Genomic DNA, 25,448 nt, shown 5'->3' on the forward strand with positions numbered 1-25,448 from the left:
AAATAGAGAATGGAAGAAAACTCTTCATATGTTTCCTAATGAGATGTTTTGTAAGCGTGGAATGAATAAATAAATGTTTCTTAATGTAGAAAAAATACTAAGGATAATATTCAATGAGTAGACATAGACAAGGTAATAGTGTAAACATTTTAGACTCGCATGACAGAAAGCAAGTCTCAATTACAGATTATCACAGCTAAATAATAGATGCTGGATTTTAAAGTTTTGTTTTAAAAAAATGTGGCTTAAAGATAAATATCAGACTGGGAAATACTACAAGAAAAACTATATAATGGACTTATTAATTAAATGTCTTTACATAATTTTAATATAATTGTATAAATCGTTATTGATCTAGCCCAGGATGTTTGATGTTGGTCTTGTTGGAAACTGAAAATAAGCCTATTTCTGGACCATTTTTTCAGAAGTCTTTGGCTGGACCTGATACCACAGCTATTTCATTCCCCCCCCAACCCAAAAAAATAGGAGAAAACACAGTAGTTGTTAGAGAAAAATCACTGTTCTGTAGTTGCCCCCAAAATATTTCCAACTGAGGAACACACGTATTTACACACACACATATTTATACACACACATAAAAATCGGTAGCTCACACCTAAATCCCAGCACTTTGGGAGGCCGAGGTGGGCGGATCACGAGGTCAGGAGATCGAGACCATCCTGGCTAACATGGGGAAACCCTGTCTCTACTAAAAGTACAAAAAAGAATTAGCCGAGTATAGTGGCCTATGCCTGTAGTCCCAGCTACTAGGGAGGTTGAGGCAAGATAATCGCTTGAACCAGGAAGCAGAGGTTACAGTGAGCTGAGATTGTGCCACTGCACTCCAGCCTGGGCAACAGACCGAGACACCATCTCAAAAAAAAAAAAAAAAAAAAGGCTTTATTATAGGCACATCAGCTCTTACTCTCATAAACATGTAATAAATGAAGAACTGGAGAGAGGAACTATAAAAAGAGAAGCAAAGGGGAAAAGATGAGAGACAGGGCAGAGGAAAAGAGGAAAAGGAGTAAAAAAAAAGTAAAGAGAGATAGAAAAGGATTGAGATTAAATGATGATTTAGGAAAATCTTCTCAAAAAACAAAATCTCAATTTTGGGTATCAGAACTTCCTAAATTACACAATTCATCTGTTCACATGAATGTCTCCTCTTCCGCACTAGAATACAAGCTCCTTGGAACCAAGCAGTAGCTTTGCTAGGTTGACTTTTATAACTTCCTTAATGTGTTGTATAGAACGTGTACTTAATAAATTTAATGAGAGATTGAATAAATAATTGATTATTAATGAATACATTAACAAAGCAACAGATTAGACACCCAAAATAATGAACTTTCTTAACAGAAATTATTATATATCAGGGATAGTCACACGAGTAAGACCGAGGCTTCTTAGGTGTGTTCTGAATACCTTCTGCAAAGTTCTTCAGCTCAAAAAATTACTCCACTGCCTATCAAAAACTCTGAAGTTTTCTCTTAGAATTTATTGCCTTGGTCTCAAGGGCTTTTTTGCCTTTAAGTGTTGTTTGTTAAATTACAGATATCTCTGGGATATATAAAATGTGAAGCTATTATCAGATGAACCTCAGGAGGGATTAGTTGATGGCTGGTTTGGGTGAAGGTATGTGCCCAGGAAGAAAAAGGAGAAAAGGAAAGGACCTAGATTAACGGAAAGCTTAATATGTCAGGTGTTTTACATATGCTATCTCCTTTATCCTAAAACAAATCCACACTGTGCCATAGCTATTATTATGTCAGTTTGTACCCAGAGGAGTCAAGGTTATAGAGAGTAAATCGCTAGCCTGAGATAATTCAGCCAAAAAGGAGCAGAGCTGGAATTTGAACAGAGATTAGACAGATTCCTTCTTTTCTTCAGGTAGTGCCTACTGACAAAGGCCAGGAGAAAATTTTAGGTCCTGCAAGGCAATAATTTATATTCAGTATGGGAAATACTATGGTATTTTCTGGCTTCTTTTTCTGAAAGGCAACTAACCATTTGTATTAGTTCACTAGAACTGCCATAACAAAGTACCCCAAATGGGGTGGCTTAAAAATCACATAAATTATCATCTCACGGTTCGAAAGCCTAGATTTCCAAAATCTAGGTGTGTCAAAGCCATGCTCCCTCTGAAGCCTCTAGGGAAGGATTTTTTCCTGCCTCTTCCAGCTTCCAGTGCCCCAGGAGTTCCTTGATTTGTGGCAGCACGACTTCAGTCTCTGCCTCTATCTTGATGTCTTCTCTCTGTCTGTATCTGTTTGGTTCTTCACATGGTGTTTCTTTCCCTGTGTATCTGTTTTCTCTCCTTATAGGGACGCCAGTCACATTAGATTAGGATCAACCCTAATTACATATGACCTAATTTTAACCAGACAACATCAGCGAAGAACCTGTGTCCAAATAAGGTCACATTCACAGGTACGGAGCTTAGGATTTCAACGCAGCTTCTTAGGGGACACAGTTCAATCCATACATAATTTATATCACTTGATTTATTCTGGAAATATAATATATAAAAACATACGTTCACCAAATGGATCATTTCAAAGAAAAGAAGAGAAAGGATGAAATCAAATAGAAAGAAGGGTTAGCGTTTGTTTCTCTTAAAAATGTTATTTGATGTTCTTGTTGGAAGCATGGGTCTCATGCATTTGCATTCACTCTAAACAAAAAGTTCCAGAGGGATTAGTGACTCTGAAAAGCTTGGCTCTGTGTATATGAATAAAATGTTGAGCAAGTGCTTCTTGGCTTTATTTCCAAGCAAAGCAACTCAATATATTATCGTTCTGGAGATGAGACTGCTTCAAATGAGATTACCTCTGCATTGAATCTCAGTTGCTCTTAGAGGTGATTTATGCTTTCAAATGACCAACATATTTGAAAGACTCTCTAGAGTGATTGACTTTCTATTGCACACGTGCTGTTTTCTTATTTGTAGTAAGCAAAGACTTTAATGGTCACAGCTGGAGCAAAAGCACTTTCAGTCTTAGGAGGACCTCAGACTCCTTGAAATTTATTTTTTGGAGTTTAGTTCATTTTTTGTTTGTTCCCGCATTTGTGGCGTAGAGGTTTCAAAGGCTCTGCCAATCCTGGCTTTATTCTTTTAGGGGCAAATAATTTACACTTGATATTTTGGGGGTATAAATTTGAAGGAATAAGCAATACAGGAGCTATTTGCCCAGTGTTCCTTTTCATAAGTAATCGGTCACAGCAATGGAGCAGTTTCAAAGAGATCTCTCTGTAGGTTCAGCAAGCTGTCCCCATTCTGCCACACCTTTCTCTGCATCACTCTTTATTTCTACAGCTGACACTGGAGAAGACTCTGGAAGGTCTGTCTTCTAACTGAAATATACTCTTGATATTTCCTTGCAGAATGCCTTGCGTTACTGCCTCTTTTAACAGAGCCTTTCTGTGAGCAAATGGCATCTACTTCCATAGAAGTGTCTGTAAAGTGGAGAATTAATGTGGCTTGTCAGCACATGTTGGGGTCAGAAGATTAGAGTGAGTTCTTCCAAGGATTATTAGAATTCCATCTCTAATACTGCCTGCTATGGAGGGCAAATGAGTGCCTTGAAAGGGATAGTAAATGAATTCACATATAAACCTAACGACACACACACACACACACATACACACACACACAGAGTTAGCACTGTCTAGTACTTAACTTTGATTTAATTCATATTCTTTTTCTCCTTTTAATTGCATCACTCCATTCAAGAGGTACAAACACAGGCAAGGCACATTCCAGGCACTCATGAAGCTCACAATGCAAAACAAGAAATATGGCAGACAGGTACATGTCTTTAAAGGAGATAGGGCACTGACCAAGAAGTCTTCATCATTTCCCTCAGCTAGACCAAACTTTAATCAGGCTTCTTTTTCACTCTAGGCCTCTGTACTTGCCCTCATCCTGGTCCTTACAGAATCCAGATGGCCTAATGACAGAGATCTCTTCTCTCCCTTTTATTAGAGCATTTTCTTTAGAAAACTTGTAACTCCAAACTCTTTTTCTGCTCCTTTATGATGTAAATCTTTAAATACTGTTTTTGCGGCCAGGTGCAGTGGCTCACGCCTGTAATCCCAGCACTTTGGGAGGCCAAGGCAGGTGGATCACAAGGTCAAGAGATGGAGACCATCCTGGCCAACATGGTGAAAACCCATCTCTAAAAATACAAAAATTAGCTGGGCTTGGTGGTGCATGCTTGTAGTCCCAGCTACTCGGGAGGCTGAGGCAGGAGAATTGCTTGAGCCCAGGAGACAGAGGTTGCAGTGAGCCAAGACCATACCACAGTACTTCAGCCTGGTGACAGAGTGAGACTCTGTCTCAAAAAAAGAAAAAAGTGTTTTTCCTAGTTTTACAACCCAAAATTATCTTTCTCAAGGACCTGGGAGCCACCTTTTGAAATATAATCATTAAGGAAGACACAACCCCTTTCTCCCCTGTCTGTGGGAGGGTAGGAGCTTAACTTAGGTGGGTATTTTGCTCCAACTTGTAAAATTACCTCCTGTTATGAGGATAGAAGAACGTTCACTTTTTCTTTGGGTAAGGCCAATTAACAAACACAGGTTACCTGGGATTTAAGGACCCCCTCACCAAACAACATCTCAGATCTTAAAAACTCACCTGCCCTTTCTTTGAGCAGAGTAGAGTTCAGACTACATTCAGGTTTCTCCTCTCTATTGCACTAGTTTTCAATTATATTCTTTCTTCCTGTTTAATTTTTTCCAGTGCAATTTTTGCTTTCACAGCACTAAGATACATACTCTGGAAAGTTCCATATCAGAATAATATACCTCTTCTTGGAAAAGTCATGGAAGGTTTCAAAACACTGGGAAAACATAAGCCAAATCTTTGGATTTTAATGAGTAGTATTTTCAAAAGGAAAAGTAAGACAAAAAAGAAGCAAATATGAGAAGTAAAATTTACCAGCTGGTCAAAAATCAACTTGACATGTGATTTTCACCCAATTATTAAAACTGAATTTTGAGTTTCTAGTCATTCACAATGGTTGGATGCATGATGACTGTGACTACTAGAATTCCATGAGTGCAAGGCTCTCAGGCTGTCCTGCTTTTCTCATGATTCTCTGTACCTCTCAGTTTGACCATCTCTTTATTTATTTGCCCTTTAGTTTTTCTTCTGTCTCTCCCCTATCTTTATCTCTCTACATCTAGTCTCTTCCTTTGTACCCCTCAGCCTTTCTTTCCTCCCATTTTCTCCTCTTGCAAAAAACGGAAACTGAAACAGAGAGAGGAAGCTAAGCTCACAGGCAACTCTCAGTTGCTGCTCTTTAAAAAGGGTGAAAAATACAGAGCAGAGAAACCAGAGGCCTTGGGACACTGAGTGATGGAATAAAGTAGAGATTAAAAAAAGGTAGCAATTTCAAATTAAGATAATTCAAAAGGTGTGTAAAAGTATATTATTTTAATGTTGTCAATAGAATATAGGAAAACCACACAGAATAGTGCAATACCACAGAACTGCTATTCCAAGAGCAGAAGGCTAACCCTATTTTTGAAGAATAAGGAGAGGAAGAAGTTTCTGGAGGATGTAGATGAAAACCTGTGTGGAAAGTCACCCAACAGGAGCCATGGCTTTTGGTTTGTGGATGGGGTCAGTTGTAGCTACTATATTGGAAAAAATATTTCAGCCTTTTGATCCTCCTTTCCTTCATTTTCTTGCTGGTATTTCCCATTGGCCTAACTCTTCTGAAAGGAGAAGTCAAGAGAGTCCATCAATGCCATCCCTTCAGGTCAGTCTTGAGGCAGAGAGGGGAGTGGAGAAGGGAAACTTCTTGGTTTAGAGGAACATCAAGGAGTTGAAAACCCAGAGAGGGTGGGGGACACTAAGGAGCTGAGAAAAAGAAGATAAAGGACAGAAAGAAAGAAAACTGAAGTATGGAGGTAAGAGAAGCAGAAGGGCACAGGTTTCTGAATGCGGAATTCTGACTCTCTGCAGTCCTCCTAGAATCTGTCAAAGCATTAAATAAAAATTCCCATAAACATTATACATAGAAGCAATGAAGAAATAAGCCTTTAGGGAAATCAGTATCTTTGGTGAATTTGGCAAATTGTCATTGACAAATGATCTTTTGGCAAGTGGAATAGGCTTTCAATAAATTGATTTTCCTCAATTGGACTGCTTCCAAGAAAAGTTGTTTAATTAGAGAAGTGTGAAGAACATTAGGTTTGGTTTGGCTGAATATGTAGTATCTGATAGGAAATGTTGATGTATTGTAGAGACTGGAGCTCATATCAGTCAAGAGGCTATCAACCTCTAAGTGTCTAACCCATTCATAGCCTCACCACCATGATAAGAGCTGATTGACCCAAAGATAACTGTAGACTTAATATAATTTAATTAATAATAATAGTTAACATATATTGAGTATGTACTATATGCCAGGTGCTATACTAAATGCTGTACACAGATTTCCTTTTCACTTAACTATCATAATAACCTGTGTTGGTTATTGTCAATTGGCCTCCTTCTATCCCAGATTCATCCTCTACCTTGTTCTGTTGCCCACATGATCGACTTACTTCTTCAGATTTCATCCCTTGCCCTGACATTTGATTGGGTTTGATTGATGAGAAACACTCATAAGACAGGGGAGAATGAGGGAAGGGTTCAGATATGCAAGCTTACCTATGTGTATCCTGCTCCCTCCTGATCTCACTACCAAAATTTCTGGCAGTGGCTGAGTCAATTCTTGTGATGTGACCCTTTTTCCAAACGTTCAAACTTTCAACCCAACTCTGGTAACAACATCCCTTTTAAGCCAAAATGGGCAATGCAGTGGTAAATGAAGACTTGTCACTATCTTTAGTCTCTGAGTACTTGACTATTCTTTATTGCCGCCATTAACCTTGAATACATCTTCTGTAAATAGGCACTTTATTAACTTTTTTTGAGAGTGAAATTTACTTCCTGCCAAGAACATAAGAGATACCATAACTCAATAAGAAAGATATCATACAGGTCTTATTCTACTTTTATTATTTTATTGTTATTATTATTTTGAAATGAAGTCTCATTCTTGTCACCCAGGCTGGAGTGCAATGATGTGATCTCAGCTCACTGCAGCCTTAGCTCACTGCTCACGGCAATCCCCCAGGTTCAAGCAATTCTCTTTCCTCAGCCTCCTGAGTAGCTGGGATTACAGGTACCCACCACCACGCCTGGCTAATTTTTGTATTTTTAAGTAGAGATGGGATTTTACCATGTTAGCCAGGCTAGTCTTGAACTCCTGGCCTCAGGTGATCAGCCCACGTTGGCCTCCCAAAGTGCTGGGATTACAGTCGTGAACCACTGCATCCAGCCCCAAGTCTTATTTTATGTATGAGAAAACTAACCGAAGTATAAAGTATTTTTTACAAGACTACACTGCTAATTGATATGGCTAAAATTCAATGATAAATAAGTATAAGTGGTCTCCAGAATCTTCTATAATAATTATTATCCCATATTTTTTCTCAATTACTGGGTTTTGAAGTATGAGGTTCACCACTATTCTACATAGATCTTGACTGTCAAAATCTGAACTCTCTGATATGGTAGCCATCAGCCACATGTATCTACTCAGTAATGGAAAAGTAACTAGTGCCACATGTTGAAATGATAATGTTTTAGATGTAATTTAGATATAATATTATATCTATTTTTTCTCCCATTTAAGGGAATGTGGTTATTAAGTTTTAAAAATTACACATGTGGCTTGCATTGTATTTCCATTAGGTAATTGTAAAGGTCACCCACTGGTCTTTGGGATGGGTTGGCATAAGGAGCTCTCTCAGGATGAATAGTCCAAAGTGGCAGAAATTTGCTCAACTAGATCGTATCTCAGAGGGTTTTGTGTGCCTGACATACAAAACAGCAGAATTCAGAGGCAATAGGTAAAAGTCAGAAGACACACAGAGGGAAGATAGAAAGCAGGTATGAGAGGAGCAGTTGTGATTTACCAGACCCATGAACAAGCATAAACCAACCCATGCAATAGAGAGAATACAGGCAACTTAGCTGATGGAGTAGAAACAGATGTGGAGAGGAGTTAGTTCCAAAATGATTAAATAGTATTGTAATGAAGCATTGAAGAACTTCTTGTTATCCATAAGAGAAAACAAATGTCTTCTTAAAATAATCAATTGCGTTGTTCGCAAAAGCATATTCTGGTTGTCTATAAAGGATGCCCTTTCATGAAGTCAACACTTTGTCATATATTACTTCCAATATATCCTCACTGTCAAGCCTCAGTGATTAAATGGCCCTCATTTCTTGTTCTTCTGTCTTAAAGAGCCTAAATAATCCAGAACCATACAATGGAAGGACTTCATTAGAATGGCCTATGATTGGATGTGGTGGTACAAGTTTAAGGGTCCTCACAACCATCACTTCTGACACCAGTGAAAAGTTTTGTGGTTCCCAAGAACCCCTTTACTTCTGACACCAATTGCAAGTTTAGGGTCCTAAAAATCACCTTCAAGTTTGATAATTTGTTAAATGAACTCTTAAAACTCATTGAAAGCTATTATACTCAGTTATAGCTTAGTACAGCAAAAGTATACGGATTAAAATCAGATAAAGATAGAAGAACATAGGGCAGGGTCCTGAAGCGTTCTGAGAGTGGAGCTTCCAATTGTCCTCTCCCAGTGGAATTGTGCAGATAGTGCTTACTTTGCCCAGCAATAATGTGTGCCAATACATATGGAGTACTGAGTACAACCAACTCAAGTGTTGATATCTAGAATTTTTAACGGGGGCTTGGTCACAAGACAAAATTGACTTCTTTTTTTTTTTTGGAGATGGAGTCTCGCTCTGTCACCCAGGCTGGAGTGCAGTGGCCGGATCTCAGCTCACTGCAAGCTCCACCTCCCGGGTTCACGCCATTCTCCTGCCTCAGCCTCCCAAGTAGCTGGGACTACAGGCGCCCGCCACCACACCGGGCTAGTTTTTTGTATTTTTTTTTAGTAGAGATGGGGTTTCACTGTGTTAGCGAGGATGGTCTTGATCTCCTGACCTCGTGATCCGCCCGTCTCGGCCTCCCAAAGTGCTGGGATTACAGGCTTGAGCCACCGTGCCAGGCCCAAAATTGACTTCTGACATGACTACCCTTAGCCTCCAGCCTCTGCAGATGTTGAGCTGACAAGCATGGCCCGAGGCCTCCCCACGTAAATCACATTGTATCATTGGACTATCTAGTGTGACCCAAGGCCTTTAGGTAAACAAAGACACTTTTATCAGGCAGGACATACCTTGGGTTTAGAGATTATCTTTTAGGAGCCCTAAGGAAGGGCCAAACAATTCTCCCGGCAAAGTCAATCTTTACTACACAGAGGATCTTGATTTCAGTAATCTATGATGAAGAGCCTGGAATGCAATGAAGTCTCTCTGCCCAAACATTGGTAGGCACAGGGGGATCTATTGGGTACATGCCTTTTATTCAGTGTCAATATTAGATATGAGAAGAAAGAAATGCATTTAACCTGCTGTATTTTCTTCTATGTATTTTCTTTTCCCTTCTGTTTTTATCCTATTTTTATTGCCCCTCCTCTTTTTTTCTGCTTTCTGATTGTCAATGCCACATTTCCTTAGTGACCTAAACTGTTGGTGATCACCCAGTAGTTTATGCAGAACAAAGACTATTCTTCCTCTTTCTTGAAGAATATCAGAAAATGCTTTAATCTTGTACTTTTGACTGATATTATAGAGAGAGGCAATATTATAGAGAGAGGCAATATGTGCTTTCAAATACATACATTTTCCAATTTATATTGGTGGATTTCTTTTCTAATAAAAGCAATTTCTCTCCTCCAAAGATTTATGTCATCTCAAGAGATGGTAAAATCTATCTCTCCATTATTATAGTATGTTATCAAGAAAATTATCCAATTATTATTAAACCACTTTTGCAAAAATTGTAACAGTGAAATAAATCTAGCATGGCTGATTCCATCTTGCTTCCATACCTGCATGCTGGCTATCCTTGCTCATTTCTCGGTGTTGGCCAAGCTAACCATGGGAGTAGTTTAGTTTATTGTTTAACTCAGAAGCAAAGATGATAATAGTCTCTCCCTAAAATTGACTTGATTTCCTTTTAGTTTGGGGACTGGAATCACCTTTGTAAAACTAATTTAAAAAACTTAACAGTAGGATTATGACAGCGGCCTTGATATGGTTTGGCTGTGTCCCCACCCAAATCTCATCTCAAATTTTAGTTCCCATAATTTCCATATGTCATGGGAGGGACCTGGTGGTAGGTAATTGAATCATGGGGGCAGGTCTTTCCCATGCCCTTCTCATGATAGAGAATAAGTCTCATGAGATCTGATGTTCTTATGAAGAGGAATTCCCCTACCTAAGCTCTGTCTTGGCTGCCAACATGTAAGATGTCTCTTTGCTCTTTCTTAATTGTCCATCATGATTGTGAGGCCTGCCCAGCCTTGTGGAATTGTGAGTCCATCAAACCTCTTTTTCTTTACAAATTACCCAGCCTTGGGTATGTATTTATTAGCAGTGTGAAAACAGACTAATATGGGCCTGAGTTCTAAGATGTAGGCATAGTTAAACAATAGCTAGCCATTGATTTTCTATAATCCCTTACAACTCAAGAGTCATGTGGCAATAGGTCAAAATGTTTGTGACTTCCTCAATTGCTCCTATAGATAACATCACTATTGTAGAATCTATGATTGGTCTTTTGGAATGTTTTTCAGCCTTTTGCATTCTGGCGACTGACTGTCTCCACCCAGGCCTGTGAGTCATTACTCAACTAGTCCTGTGGCTACCACCCATAGGCTACTTAGTGCACAAGGACCATTTTTGACACCTCTATGATTTTATCTCCAATCAGAAGCACACATTCCCTAGCCCCTTCCTGCCAAATTATTCATAGAAACTCTAGTTCATGGTGAATTCTTGATGAGGCTGATTTGAGTAGTAAACTCCTATACTTCTGCTTCACTACCTTTTTGTTAATTTAACCTTTCTTTACCACAATGCCACCATCTCCATGAGTTAGTTTTGTCTGTGTAGCAGGCAATAAGGACCTGTCAGGCAGTCACAATCACATGGAGGACTATTCAGCGGGAGATAATCTTTTAAATTCATGTTCTTTTTAATTTTTAGGCACAAGATATTTTGCTCTGAGTCAATGTCTCCCAAACCCCAAATTTTAGAGACAGTAGAAAAGATGACAACCAAAGAAGTTTTCTACATCGTACATAGCAAATTAAAGGAAGAAAAACACATCAACTCTACCCTACCACAAATGGAGCCTATCACACATTCTAAGATAAAATGTAGTAGACTATCACCAGGAATTATAGACAATAAGAGGGAGAAACAAACAAAAACAAAGGAGTGTGTAATAATAAAAACCTAACAATAAGGCTGACTGAAATAAGCTCTGCATTGCCAAACTGTATTCCACTGGAGGAGTCCCCATTTGAGGTTTTCTCATCTCTTTATACTTCCTTCCTCTTGAAGTTATAAAGCCTCATGCAATATGGTAGTAATCACTGCTGTGCATTAATCTTTTATACCCCATTACTTCCCAGTCACAGATAGGATTATATTTCTTAGACTCCCTTGTTTGACTGGGGCAAGTGACAGTCCTGGCCAAAGAGTAATGAGCACAAGAAATGTGCGTCACTTCCATTAGAATAATTTAATTGTACATGCAAAGACTCTCCAGAACTTTCCCTTCTTTTTTTTTATGACAACTTTTGATCTCCAGATAGTGGTTTTTCCATGAGAATGAAATGTAATGACAATGAGCAACGTGAGTGTCCAGCCAATCAGAGATTGACACGCAATGTAAGTGAGGTATAAACCACCGATGTTTTAAGTCAAAGATATTTGGTGATATTCACACAACATACCCTGGCCCATTCTCACCTATGCCTGCAGCTATAAGAAATGATAAGCAAAGTCAACCTAGCAGTGATTATAAATAAAATTATCTTCTTTTCCTAAGCTTTGACCCTGAAGAATGGTAATCTAAAACTGGACCCTATCTTCATTACAGATTTAAACCTCTGAAAATGGTTAATTAAATTGTGTTGGCTGGGCATGGTTGTTCATGCCTGTAATCCTAGCATTTTGGAAGGCCAAGTAGGTGGATCATTCAAGGCCTGGAGTTTGAGACCAGCTTGGCCAACATTTTTACCATCTCTACTGAAAATACAAAAGTTAGCCAGGTGTGTTGGCACATGCCTGTAATCCCAGCTCTTGGGATGCTGAGGCATGAGAATCACTTGAACTTGAGAGGCAGAGGCTGCAGTGAGCTGAGATCATACCACTTCACTCCAGCCTGGGCAGCAGAGTGAAATTCTGTCCTAAAAACTACTACTACTGCTAATAATAATAATACTAAATAGTGTTTACTGTAGTTCATAGTGAAAAATGTAAATTGCATCTCATTCAAATGGACCCAAAATAAAGATAGCTCTCAAATTACATCACTGTGTACATTGCCAATGACTATTGGAAGATGTGGAAATATGGGCAATATATCCATTTGAAACATTTCAAGCATTCAGGAAAGAGTGCTATTTAAGGTGAATATCAGTGTTACTGGATTTCTACATTTACCATAGAATGGGTGTGGATGGGATTATAGCATTGTCCATCTTTCTTCCAGCAGCTCTGCTCTGCCACTACCTCTATTGCATACCAGATGTGGACTTTATTTTACATACACTCATTTCTTTGAAATATAATTTCAAAATATATTTTAAACTAATCTAGTGTTTGACATTTGTTTATGCCTTTGACCTGCTGCAAGTAAAGAGTTAAGGTGGCAGAAAATAAACTTGGCAAATAACCATTCTTTTACTCATTTAGTCACTGGTCTTTGATGGCAGGATCCTTACACTTAGAAGCTGGTGTATAAACCTGGAAAGACAACTAGGAGAAGAATGATAATGTGACCACAAATGATACACAGAACTTAATTCCAGAAATATTTAGAGTGCCATCCAAACTTTATGCAGGAAGAATTATGTGTGTGTGCAAACTGAGATGTGGTTAGATCCGAGGGCCTTTAATATGAATTGATCAACAAGAAAGAATTTATGAAGCTCCTGTGCTGTTTGATCTCAGTAAATGGGAGTGTCCTTTTAACCACTGTAGTCATCTGATGAAATATTTAAATAGCTATATATATCTATATATATTATACTGTCAAATTTAGAAGGCATCTGTTACCACAGTTACTCCATTTGTAGATGCCAGGGGAAAAATATGCATATGCATTATTGCTGAAACAGGTCTCTTTTAAGGTTTCCAAGGTTTCAATATTGTGACCCCAAATCAGGCAAATGAGTAATAATGAAAAACTGTAGATAAAGCAGGTGAGCTTTGGAACATGCTACATGATTAATGGTAAAATTAATGGGACTGGTAGAAAATATCATCATTAAATGACTGTCCAGTGGCCCAGAGGTCAGACCATACACATATTATCATGTCCTTTGACAGCACTAGCCCAAACTCCTGGCGTCAAGTGATCCTGTCACCTCTGCCTCCCAAAGCACTGGGATTGTAGGCTGAGCCATAGTTCCCAGCCTTTGACAACACTAGAAACTCACTTTGCATAAATAAAGCAATTATTAGAAGCATATGAGCAAGAAAACCATAAAATAATTATTATTGCAAGCTTTCTCATCAGAGACAGAGGCCCCAGCCTCATCACTGTCATTTGCTAATACTACGGAATTATGCCAGTTTGTTCATTCAACATATATTTATGAAGCACCTATAATGTATTGGAGTTTTTGTACTGGGCACTGGGCACACTTGGCGGAACCAAGCAGACAAACAAGCAAGAGGCATATGCAACTCCTGCCCTCACTAAGCTTATAGACTAAGATAGGGGAGGCAGAAATCAAAGAATCATCAAATAAGTGAACAGTCTCAATTGTGAAAAACATTACCAAGGACAGCATATTAAAGGAGGAATTGACCTAGTCAGACTGTCTTCTGCACATTGATATTTATACATGCATCTCAGGATTACTGTGAAGATTAACAGAAATAATATATATTAACAGTTCACATAAAATAAGAACTGTACAAATTTTCCCTTTGTTTTCTCTATTCTTCTAAATGCAGGTAAATGCAGTGCATTAATTTCTCTTTCTGTTTTCTCTACTCTTCTAAATGCAGGTAAATGCAGTGCATTAATTTCCAGATAATTTTTCTTGCTTATTGCAGGATTCTGAAGTGTTATGAATGGTCTTTATTAGGAGGAAATGCTAATGGACATATTTGATCTACACTATACTCTTCACTGTTACCAGTATGGGCACTTTCATTCTTTCCTCTCGACCTGTCTCCAAAACTGTGTGTTTTTTTTGCGTGTTTCTTTGTTGTCTGTTTTATTTTCCTTTCTTTTTTTTTTTTTTTTTTTTTTGAGATGGAGTTTCACTCTTGTTGCCCAGGCTGGGGTGCAATGGCATGATCTCGGTGCCACCTGTCTTCTGGGTTGAAGCCATTCTCCTGCTTCAGCCTCCCAAGTAGCTGAGATTACAGGCATGTGCTACTACACCTGGCTAATTCTGTGTTTTTAGAAGAGACAGAATTTCTCCATGTTGGTCAGTCTGGTCTCGAACTCCCGACCTCAGGTGATCCGCCCGCCTTGGCGTCTCAAAGTGCTGGGATTACAGGCATAAACCACTGCATCTGGCCCAAAAACTGTGTTTTAAAAAATTTTAATCAGAAGGTCACCATTTAGCAAACTAATTTTTCTATTCTCTTATGAAGTACAATGAGATCTTGCCTGAAAACATACTTAAGATAAAAAGAATCTTGAAAGTTGTCACGAATATATTTTGCAAATACAATATCCAAGGCAATAGAGAAACTTTATAATAAATTTCAGTGTAGAGAGAGGGAAATTGCAACTGTGTCAAAAATATAAAAGATAAAACTGTGAAAGATGAACTGAACCTCAGTGGTAGAAACAGAATTCTCATTTAGGCCTTATCTAGTTCTCTTTGAGGTGAATGAATAATGAAACATGGGGAAATTAGAAAATTTAATAACTCACTTTGTAAGAATTCACAGATGTGTCTTGAGAAATCTATCCAAATTTTTTAAAAACCTGCCTTTTTAAAGAGATCTTTTAATTTTGGAATAGGGTAGGGCACACATCATGTTGGTCTAACAGTGACATTATGAAAACGCAGCTAGAATGCTGATGGGTGAGAGTAGTACTTGGGAGACACAATGGAATTTAATGTTCTGGGTTTGGGGAGGAGACAACACTGAGTACGTGTATATCATAACGCCTTGCCTCTTACACGGTAATAAAAATAGATATGAAAAGCTGACTGAAACCTAGACATTATCCATAGTTTGCTCAGGCTAACTGAACTAAGGAGATTCTGAAACTTAATAACAACAACAACAAATCCTTAAGCCTTTTGTCAAATGATGCACTTGGGAAATAAGTGAGCCGGAAGGGAATGTCTCTGTTTTTGCTAGGAGAGAAATATAGTAATTAACCCAAAAGAGCCGTACATAAAGATTTTTAGTTTCTATAGCAGTATTCTATAGCAGTATAGTGATATGCATTAGGGAAGAGATGTGTAATAGAAAGCAAGAAAAAAAAGAGTCTTTTCTTATACCATATGGCTTGAAACATTTAGGCTCCTAAGGGAATCTAACTGTTGGCATGTAGGAAAAAGTTGGGGAGAAAACAGTATGAAGTTGTGTGTCATGTACTCCTACCCACTCATTACTCTTTGTCTTTCATATTAGGACTCTCTAGAATGGTAGAGAAAAATTAGGTTCAGAGAAAACATGAGAGCAGAGATATGGGTAGGCCTTAGAGGAAGGGGCCCTGTGCCCACTCCCTAGGCCAAGTCCCAGAAAATGGTGAACTGTCAAATACATTCATAGAATTGAAAAGTAGAGTCCTGTGCCAGCAGTGAGATAGCAAAGGCAATTGAAGGAAAAGAGGGACTGGATCTACCCTGGACACAGGTGACAAAGGAGTATAATGTCTGACATGAATTGAACAACAGCGATAAAACCAACTAGAAGTCTGCTTCTTTTTTTAAATCATCATTTGCAGGTTATTCTAAATAATGTTGAAAATAAAATGATTCTCCCAGATAAGAATATTTTCTCAGTCTTAAGTTTTAAATAACTGTTGCAGTTAATGTTGAATTTTAAAAATATATACATAAACTAACAATTAGCACGTAAGTTTGAAAATTTATCTTTTAATATATATTGTATCCAACATAGAAGTTTTTCAGTGAACTCCTAGTTATTCCATTGGTCTCTGTAGTCAGTTAATGGTAGCTTCCAAAAAGATATATCCATGTCCTAATCCCCCAAACCTGTAAATGTTACCATTATTTGTAAAAGGATCTCTGTAGAAATAATTAAGGATCTTGAGATGAGACTATCCTGGATTACTGGGGGTGGAGGACCCTGAGTTCAATGACAAGTACTCTTAGAAGAGACACACTGGAGAGAGACACATAGCTAAGTGGAGATTATATAAAGACAGAGGCAGAGATTGCAGTGAGGCACCTAAATAAGCCCAGTAATGCTGACTACCACCAGAAGCTGGAAGAGTCAAGAAAAGGATCTTCACTAGAGGGGTGGAGGAAATGTAGGGTTCCCAGCACCTTGATTCAAACTTCTGGCCTTCAGAAGTGTAAAAGAATTAGTTTCTACTGTCCTAAGCCATCAATTAATTTCATCCAGCCACCCTAGAAAACTAACACAATCCCTAACCCACAAACTCAGCTACAAGAAAAGTCATTCCTAGGGTAACTTCAAATGTTGAGAGCTATCCTTGTTCTTTTTTGGATCAGTTGATGATTTCACACACTACCTTTAAAAAGAATATTCAAAATCAGCAATGATAGCACAATAATTGTAAAATTCTGAAAACAGGACTTGAATTACTTTACTTCTGCCATAAGGTATGATTAATGACATTTTTTATTGTTCTTTAATATTTAAAATAGTAAAATAGAACCTGAAGAATAACAATATTTTTGTTTGGTAAGCATATGTTTTCATTTGTAACATAAATATTTTATTGATTTTAGGTAATAGTCTTTATATTTAAATTTTCCATCTTTTTATTTTAATTATTATTAAATTATGATAGTGTTATAGCAGTAGGGTACAAATTGTTTAAATATTTTTCCCTTTTCCCCCATAAATTAATGTAATCAAAAAGCATTAATCTACTTTTTTTTATTACCACTTTTATTAGTTATATTTTACTGGCATAATTCTATACACAAAGTTCAATAAGGGACAATTTTCACTGCTTTTCTTTTTTAAGCATTGTTATTTATGATAATTACTGAATATAATTTTGAAACATAGAGGACAGTTTTTAAAAATGAGCTCTTTGGGATGTAAATATGCTGAGAATGCCCATAGCTGGGCTGTATTCTGGTTAGAGCCCAGTGTAGGGCAAATTCTTACAGGAGAATTGGCAATTGCTTTACTAAGTAGATGAGACCATAGTGTCACTAGGGTTCTCTTGGCCTGGAACTCTTCGGAATCAGGAGAAGTCTCGTGTGCCCCATGGTGGTAATAATGAACTAAAAGAGTCATCAGACCCACAGACTGTGCTACAATAAATTTTGTGTACCAAAGTCTAAAGATAATGCTAAAGAATGCTGGGCTTACCTGATCCAGACAGATATTTAGAATTACTCCTTTTTATTGTTTATCACTGATGTCTTTGTAAGCTTTCTCAAACACCATAACAAAAGGTGTGGGTGGTGGGGCATCCAATTGAATAAAAATGTATCTCTACCTCCTTTCCATAGTGAGAGGTAAAAATGGAAATTTAGCTAAATTGAAAAAAAAAAACAAAGTTGCCTTTCTTCCTCACCCACATTGTGGACCTCTAGGTTTTAAGAGGATTAGTTCCTACTAAATTTCTGGTGATGTTTATCCTTAGCTTACCTTGGAGGAGCAGGATTTCCCAGTACCAAGCTGGATTCATGTTTCCAAATCTCAGCTCTAACTCTCATCAGCTGTGTGATTTTGGGGAATTATCTCTAGCTATCAGTCTCTCCTATTTTCATCTCTTAGATGAGGAGATAATGAAGTCACAAAGATTAGGAATTGTAAGTATAAAACACTTGGAATGTAGTAGCGTATTATAAACTGGAGCTATTTTATACCTTTCTGAAGACATGGCATTCTAGAGTGGTTGTAAACACTACTATAATTCCACATATAACCTCTGGTAACTAGTATTTGAAAAGATGTCTTAACTGAGAATGAATGTTTTTATTTATTCATTATTTTTTGTTTTTGCTGACAACGTTGAGTATCCAGGCCTGCCTGATGGATACAGAGAAAGGTTCAACCTAGATAGGGTATTAATTTCCTTAAAATTGTCTTTCTGTTGTAACTTGCTGATCTTCTCAGCATGAAATTGATTAAGAAATTCACATCACTTAATTTTCTTCATAGTCACCTAGTGTGAAACTTGCAAGGAAGAACTTTTTTAAAGAAAGGGCAATGAGCCAAGGGAGGCATACAGAGGGGTTAGAGTTGGGTATTCACATGCAAGATTCTCCCTTCTTATGAAATGTCCAGATAAGCAGCATTCCCTGCTGGGCTTCACAGATGGATCAGAAATCTGGAAGTCTAGTACTTGGTAAAGACAGTGGGTTTAGAGGATAACAAGTAGAGAACAGGCACCAACAAATTGTGACAAACATGAAAATGGACAAAATTAAATAAGTTATCCTGGCTATTTGTGAAAGGAAGTCATATAATAGGGAGTGAAGAGTACATCTGAGACCAGACTATGTTAAAAAGAGGTCCTACAAAATAGTTTTACGGGAAAATAAAGGAGAAAAGGATGCAAGCAAGTATCTGTGATAGAAACTTCATTTCTCAGGAGACGTTTACCAGGAAATAGAAAGAACATGGGGTTTTGAAGACGGAAAATTGTGGGACTGAATCTCTTCCAGGTTAATAATTGTGTGAGGTTTGTCAAGTTACTCAACTTCTCTGCATCAATGTCTCTTTTTCTGTTAGATATTATTTGTTATTTCTTCACTTTTTGATAATTTAGGAGTTAACTTCCCTCCACACACTGTTCTATGCCTTTGATTAAAGCTATTAAATCTGATAGGAATTCCATGTCCCTACATATATCAGTTCTGGCTGACTGAGGTCATTTAAGACCATGGTGACATCTTCCATCTCTGTGTTACATGATGACATGTCAAGGTGAGAAGCTAATAATTTTTTCTTGTGTGTTTGCTTGGAGGGTGCATGGAAGGGGAATGGTACCTCTCTTAGATCTTTGCAAAAGGAGGTAGCCTTGTATCTTGTTTTTTAAATTTTATTTTATTTTCTTTTTGAGATGGAGTCTCTCTCTGTCTTCTCTGTCTCCCAGGCTGGAGTGCAGTGGCGTGATCTTGGCTCACTGCAACTTCTGCCTCCTGGGTTCACACCGTTCTCCTGCCTCAGCCTCCTCAGTAGCTGGGACTACAGGTGCCCACCACCACACCTGGCTATTTTGTGTGTGTGTGTGTGTGTGTGTGTGTGTGTTTAGTAGACGCGGAGTTTCACAGTGTTAGGATAGTTTTGATCTCCTGACCTCATGATCCGCCCGCCTCAGCCTCCCAAAGTGCTGGTATTATGGGCGTGAGCCAACGTGCCTGGCCTGTATCTTGTTCTTTAGAGGATTTGCTATGACCCTTCTTTAGGCATATTCTTTCCTATTAGGCAATAATTCTCTGAAGCCCCAGAAATGTGCCCACACTTAACACATGTCCTCTTCTGGATCATTCTGTGGAGACTCAGAATGCAAGAATTCCCTGCCTTCGTTGACTCTGACAGGGCTTTCAAGGAGGGATCTGTCTGGTGGGCTTCTCTGGTGATATACTGACCTTTAGACCTCAAGGGCATTTAGGTGAGGAAACATAAATGGGGTTGGGGACTCTGGGCTGAGGTAGCCCCCAAAGCAAGTGAGGCTCCTAAATGCCATGGAGTAAAATATAGCAAAAAAAAAGAAAAGAAAAAGGTTGCTGGACCCAGGCTGACCCTCCTCGAGGCCGACCCTCCTCATGCAGCCAAGTCTGGCTGGGACTCTGAGGTGTCTTAGCATTCTAAAGTCAAACCTGACCTTCCATGTCATTACAAAGGTCAGGAATAGATGTTTTTTAACAGGTTGATTTATATCTTTTAAATATTTAGATAAATGGCAGACTATTCTCCATTTGTACTCTTGCTGATGTTAGGGGTATACCTGGGGAAATTCATCCTCACCATCCTCCTTTTAATGGCAAAAGAAGGAAGCTGCATTATACAGCATGGATGCTAATTTCTGAATCACTTGGATATCCTGTTTAAAGGGCATTGTCTCATTCCAGAGTTCCAAGAGCTCCAAAACACAGAACTTCCTCTGTGATTTGATCCCATGTATCTACCCTGGGCTTCTTTCTTTAGATAGGCTTTTATGTTTGCCGGTAAATAGATTGGAAAATGGTTGGTGAAACACCATGGTCTATTCCTGTTAGAGTTTTATAGCTAGTAGAGTGGCACTAAAATAAAGAAGTATCAAGGAGTGAAAGAAGTCATGAAAAATTCGAAGTTCTCCCCAAATCCACATATTCCTCAAACAATGCCCAAGAAAAGGAGAAATTAAGCCTCAGCCTTCCAAGGCACTTCATGCAAGTCAGCAGGTTAGAAAAACCATTACTATAGAGAAAAGAATGATTCATTAAGGATGCTGGAAACTTAGAATATAATTGAATGTGCAGTGACTCAGATGTGTAATCTCTATAGTTTGGGAGGCCAAGGCAGGAGGCTCACTTAAGCCTAGGAGTTTGAGACCATCCTGGGCTACATAGCAAGCCGATCTCTACAAAACTTTTTTTGAGACAGAATTTTGCTCTGTCACCCATGCTGGAGTGTAGTGGTGCTATCTCGGCTCACTGCAACCTCTGCCTTCCAGGTTCAAGCGATTCTCCTGCCTCAGCCTCCCAAGTAGCTGGGACTATAGAGGTGTGCCACCATGCCTGGCAGATATTTTTATTTTTAGTAGAGATGGAGTTTCACTGGGTTGCCCAGGCTGGTTGCGAACTCCTGACCACAGGTGATTTACCCGCCTCCGCCTCCAAAGTGCTGGGATTGCGGGTGTGAGCCACCACACCCAACCTCAAAACTTTAAAAAAAAAAAAAAACCTAGTTGGGCATGGTGGCACTTGCCTGTAGTCCCAGCTACTTGGGAGGATGAAGTGGGGGAGCACTTGAGCCCAGGAGGCAGAGGTTGCAGTGAGCTGTGAATGTGTCCCTGCATTCCAGCCTGGGTGGCAGAGCAAGACCCTGTAGCAAAAAATAAGAAGAAGAAGAATAAATAAAAATGAATGTAATTGGTACACTTGGGAAGCTGATGTTAAGGTGGGGACTTGAGTAGGGAAGAATAATTTGTCTTCATTTAACTTAAATTATACTTAATATGGCTCATTAGAAAATACTCTCCTGGATTTCTAAGCTTGTAATAAGTCAGGGCCCAATGTCAAACACTTACATTGGGAATAGAACTTTGTCTAAACCTTCTTCAATGAAGAGGACTTCCTTTGTAAAGCCAGAACTAGGAATGGTGCATTCTGGGTTTTGGCCCTTTCAAATGCCCTTGTCATTTACAGTCAGAAGACCGGGACAAATCTTTGTACCTCTCTTAGCCTCAGCTTTCTACTTCACAGAATTGCTCTCAAATGGTGCATGAATATGGCCTTAATAACGTGCAAAATTTTTTACTTGGTGGCCGTGTGCATAACAGAATTGGTTATTACTTAAAAGTTATTAGGAATAGTCAGTTTTAGGAATTTCTGCTTCAAGACAACTGGTCTACTCTCTTTTCCCTTGGCTCAGTTTGATTTCCCATAGAACTTTAGAGCACAGCACTGATCATTTTACATATTTCTCAAAATTATCTGGAAATTAATCTGGTGGGATTATTATCTCTATTTTTAAAGTAAGAAAACTCACAGTCAGAAACATCAGTGCTTTCTCATAAGACATACATTTACCAAACATGACTGGGTTGTCTGTAGTCTACAAACATGCCTTCTGTATATTATCTACTCACTAATTCCTATTAACAAAAGGCTAAAATTGTCTTGTGTTTAGGTTTATTGCTCATGTGCTTTTCTTGTCAAATTCATTCTAGGATAATTCTGTACTCAAATTTTTTTTTTTTTTTTTTTTTTTTTTTTTTTTTTTGAGACGGAGTCTCGCTCTGTCGCCGGGCTGGAGTGCAGTGGCGGGATCTCAGCTCACTGCAAGCTCCGCCTCCCTAGGTTCACACCATTCTCCTGCCTCAGCCTCCCGAGTAGCTGGGACTACAGGCGCCCGCCACCTCGCCCGGCTAGTATTTTTGTATTTTTTTTTAGTAGAGACGGGGTTTCACAGTGTTAGCCAGAATGGTTTCGATCTCCTGACCTCGTGATCCACCCGACTCGGCCTTCCAAAGTGCTGGGATTACAGGCTTGAGCCACCGCGCCTGGGCTCAAATATTTTTAAAAACAAAATTCATTTCCTAAGCCATTTCTAATTCTATAATTAGATTTCTAAAACATTTTAAAACAAATCTGAAGATCAGTATAACCACGTTGTATGTATCCTAACCCCTCCCAAACTGCTTAGATTTTACATACTTCTGGGTAGAGGAAGGGGTTGTCAATTTCATGACTAAACATTAACAGCAGATCATGGCCAACAGCCGAGGAGGTAGCTGTGTTACATGATGGAAAACGTTCTGACCCTAAAGACATGACACCAGTTATCCAGTCATGCTTCTGACATTTGGTAGCTGTGTGCCTTGTGAGAAAACACTGATGTTTATTTAATTAATTAATTTATCTTGAGACAGAGTTTTGCTCTTGTCACCCAGGCTGGAGTGCAATGGTGCGTTCTCAGCTTACTGCAACCACTGCCTCCCGGGTTCAAGTGATTCTCCTGCCCCAGCCTCCCGAGCAGCTGGGATTACAGGCGCCCACCACCACACCTGGCTATTTTTTGTATTTTTAGTAGAAACAGGGTTTCACCACGTTGGCCAGGCTGGTGCACTGATGTTTCTGGTTGTGAGTGTTCTTAAAAATAAAGATAATAGCTCATTATATTAATTTTCAGATAGCGTTGAGAAATATATCAGTGATCATTACTGTGCTCTAAAGTGAAGTCTAAAGAAAATCAAATTGAACCAAGGTAAAAGAGTAGCTCAGTTGTAAGCAAATGGTACTTAGTAAATATTTACTGGTTTGCTTAAAACATTACAAAGGAAAAAATTTCTGTGGAATATAATCCATAGAGCAGTGTAAAGATGTTTTGGTTAGATAGAATTAGAGCATATTTAGAGAACATGGGAATGAAAGTAAAAATAGATTCCTCTTATTCAAATGCTTTTTTTCCGTACTACACACAGCTACTAGAATAATTTTCCACAAACACACAGGTGATCATGTTACCCTAGTACTAAAACACGCTGGGCCGGGCGCGGTGGCTCAAGACTGTAATCCCAGCACTTTGGGAGGCCGAGACGGGCGGATCACGAGGTCAGGAGATCGAGACCATCCTGGCGAACACTGTGAAACCCCGTCTCTACCAAAAAAATACAAAAAACTAGCCGGGCGAGGTGGCGGGCGTCTGTAGTCTCAACTACTCGGGAGGCTGAGGCAGGAGAATGGCGTGAACCCGGGAGGCGGAGTTTGCAGTGAGCTGAGATCCGGCCACTGCACTCCAGCCCCGGCGACAGAGCAAGACTCCGTCTCAAAAAAAAAAAAAAAAAAAAAAAAAAAAAAAACACGCTGACATTTTTGCAGTGATAACCTATTGAATAAAGATCTAAGGTCCTTCACAGAATAGATCAAACTCCTTTTTCTGCACTGTCAATAAATGGGTAGTAATAGCTAATCAGTCCAAGGTTTCTTTTCAGAGTCATGAAAGTGTTCTAAAATTGACTGTGGTAATGATTGCACAACTTTGTGAATATAGTTAAAAACATTGGATTGTACATTTCAGATGTGAATATTGTGTGGTATTGAATTATGTATCAATAAAGTTTTTGTTTGTTTGTTTGTTTTTGAGATAGAGTCTCTGTTGCCCAGGCTGGAGTGCAATGGAGGTGAGATCTTGGCTCACTACAACCTCCGCCTCCCGGGTTCAAGCGATTCTCCTGCCTCAGCCTCCTAAGTAGCTGAGATTACAGGTGCCCACCATGATGCCTGGCTAATTTTTGTACTTTTAGTAGAGATAGGGTTTCATCATGTCGGCCAGGCTGGTCTCGAACTCTTAACCTCAGGTAATCCGCCCACCTTGGCCTCCCAAAGTGCTGGGATTATAGGCATGAGCCACTGTGTCTGGCCTAAAGTTCTTATTTTTAAAACCCTCCCTTTTCAGGTATTGTTTTCATAAAAAATTATTTCTTATTTCTTATTCTAGTACATATACTCTACTATAAGCACAGAGGACCACTTATTTTTATCTAAAGATCCACTTTCTTTATGCCTTTATTTGTGGTGGTCCTTCTCTGCTAGTTGTACAAACTCTACCTCTTGAATTCCTATACATTTCTCAAGGCTGGGATTAAGTACTCTCTTTGCCAAAGAATCCTGCTTCAGTGCCACTTACCATGAAATTAAAATCTCCTTCCTTAATGTAATCAAACATATTTCTCTCAAAATTCTTATTTTTAAAACAAATATCATTGTATAAAAATATTGTCTGATTTCAGTTTTCGTTTTGTTTTAAAACAAAAGTGACATCAACATTATAAGAATATCTCAACATATGTCAGCGGTCCACCTCCCTTGATCTGTAAGGCATGGTAATTTATTTGCTTATGTAGCGCTTCAGTTTCCTCTAGCCTTGTGCTTTTTTTTTTTTTTTTTTTGAGAGCGAGTCTCACTCTGTCACCTAGGCTGGAGTGCCACGATCTTGGCTCACTGCAACCTCCTCCTGGGTTCAAGCGATTTTCCTGCCTCAGCCTCCCAAGTAGCTGGAATTATAGGCACCCGCCACCACACCCAACCAATTTTTGTATTTTTAGTAGAGATGGGGTTACACCAGGTTTGCCAGCCTGGCCTCGAACTCATGACCTCAGGTGAACCATCTGTCTCGGCCTCCCAAATTGCTGGGATTACAGGCGTGAGCCACCACGTCCGGGCTTAGCCTTATGCTTTTCAAATAACACTCACATGATAAATATTTATGAAATTTGATGTAATTGCTGTAACATAGAGAAATTACCTAAGCAAAATATTTACTATGTTCACCACTACATTGGCCTAGAAAAAAAATGGGGCAGATGTTAAAAAAGGTGAATATTCATCTCATAAAACTTCATGTACTGTAATTTAACACCAAAGCATGATAAACTTACTAAATACTGAAGAATGTATTTTTTTTACAACACAAG

Source organism: Trachypithecus francoisi, unplaced genomic scaffold (genome assembly GCF_009764315.1).
Source record: "Trachypithecus francoisi isolate TF-2019V2 unplaced genomic scaffold, Tfra_2.0 Lachesis_group8, whole genome shotgun sequence".
In the NCBI taxonomy this organism is placed as follows: Eukaryota; Metazoa; Chordata; class Mammalia; order Primates; family Cercopithecidae; genus Trachypithecus; species Trachypithecus francoisi.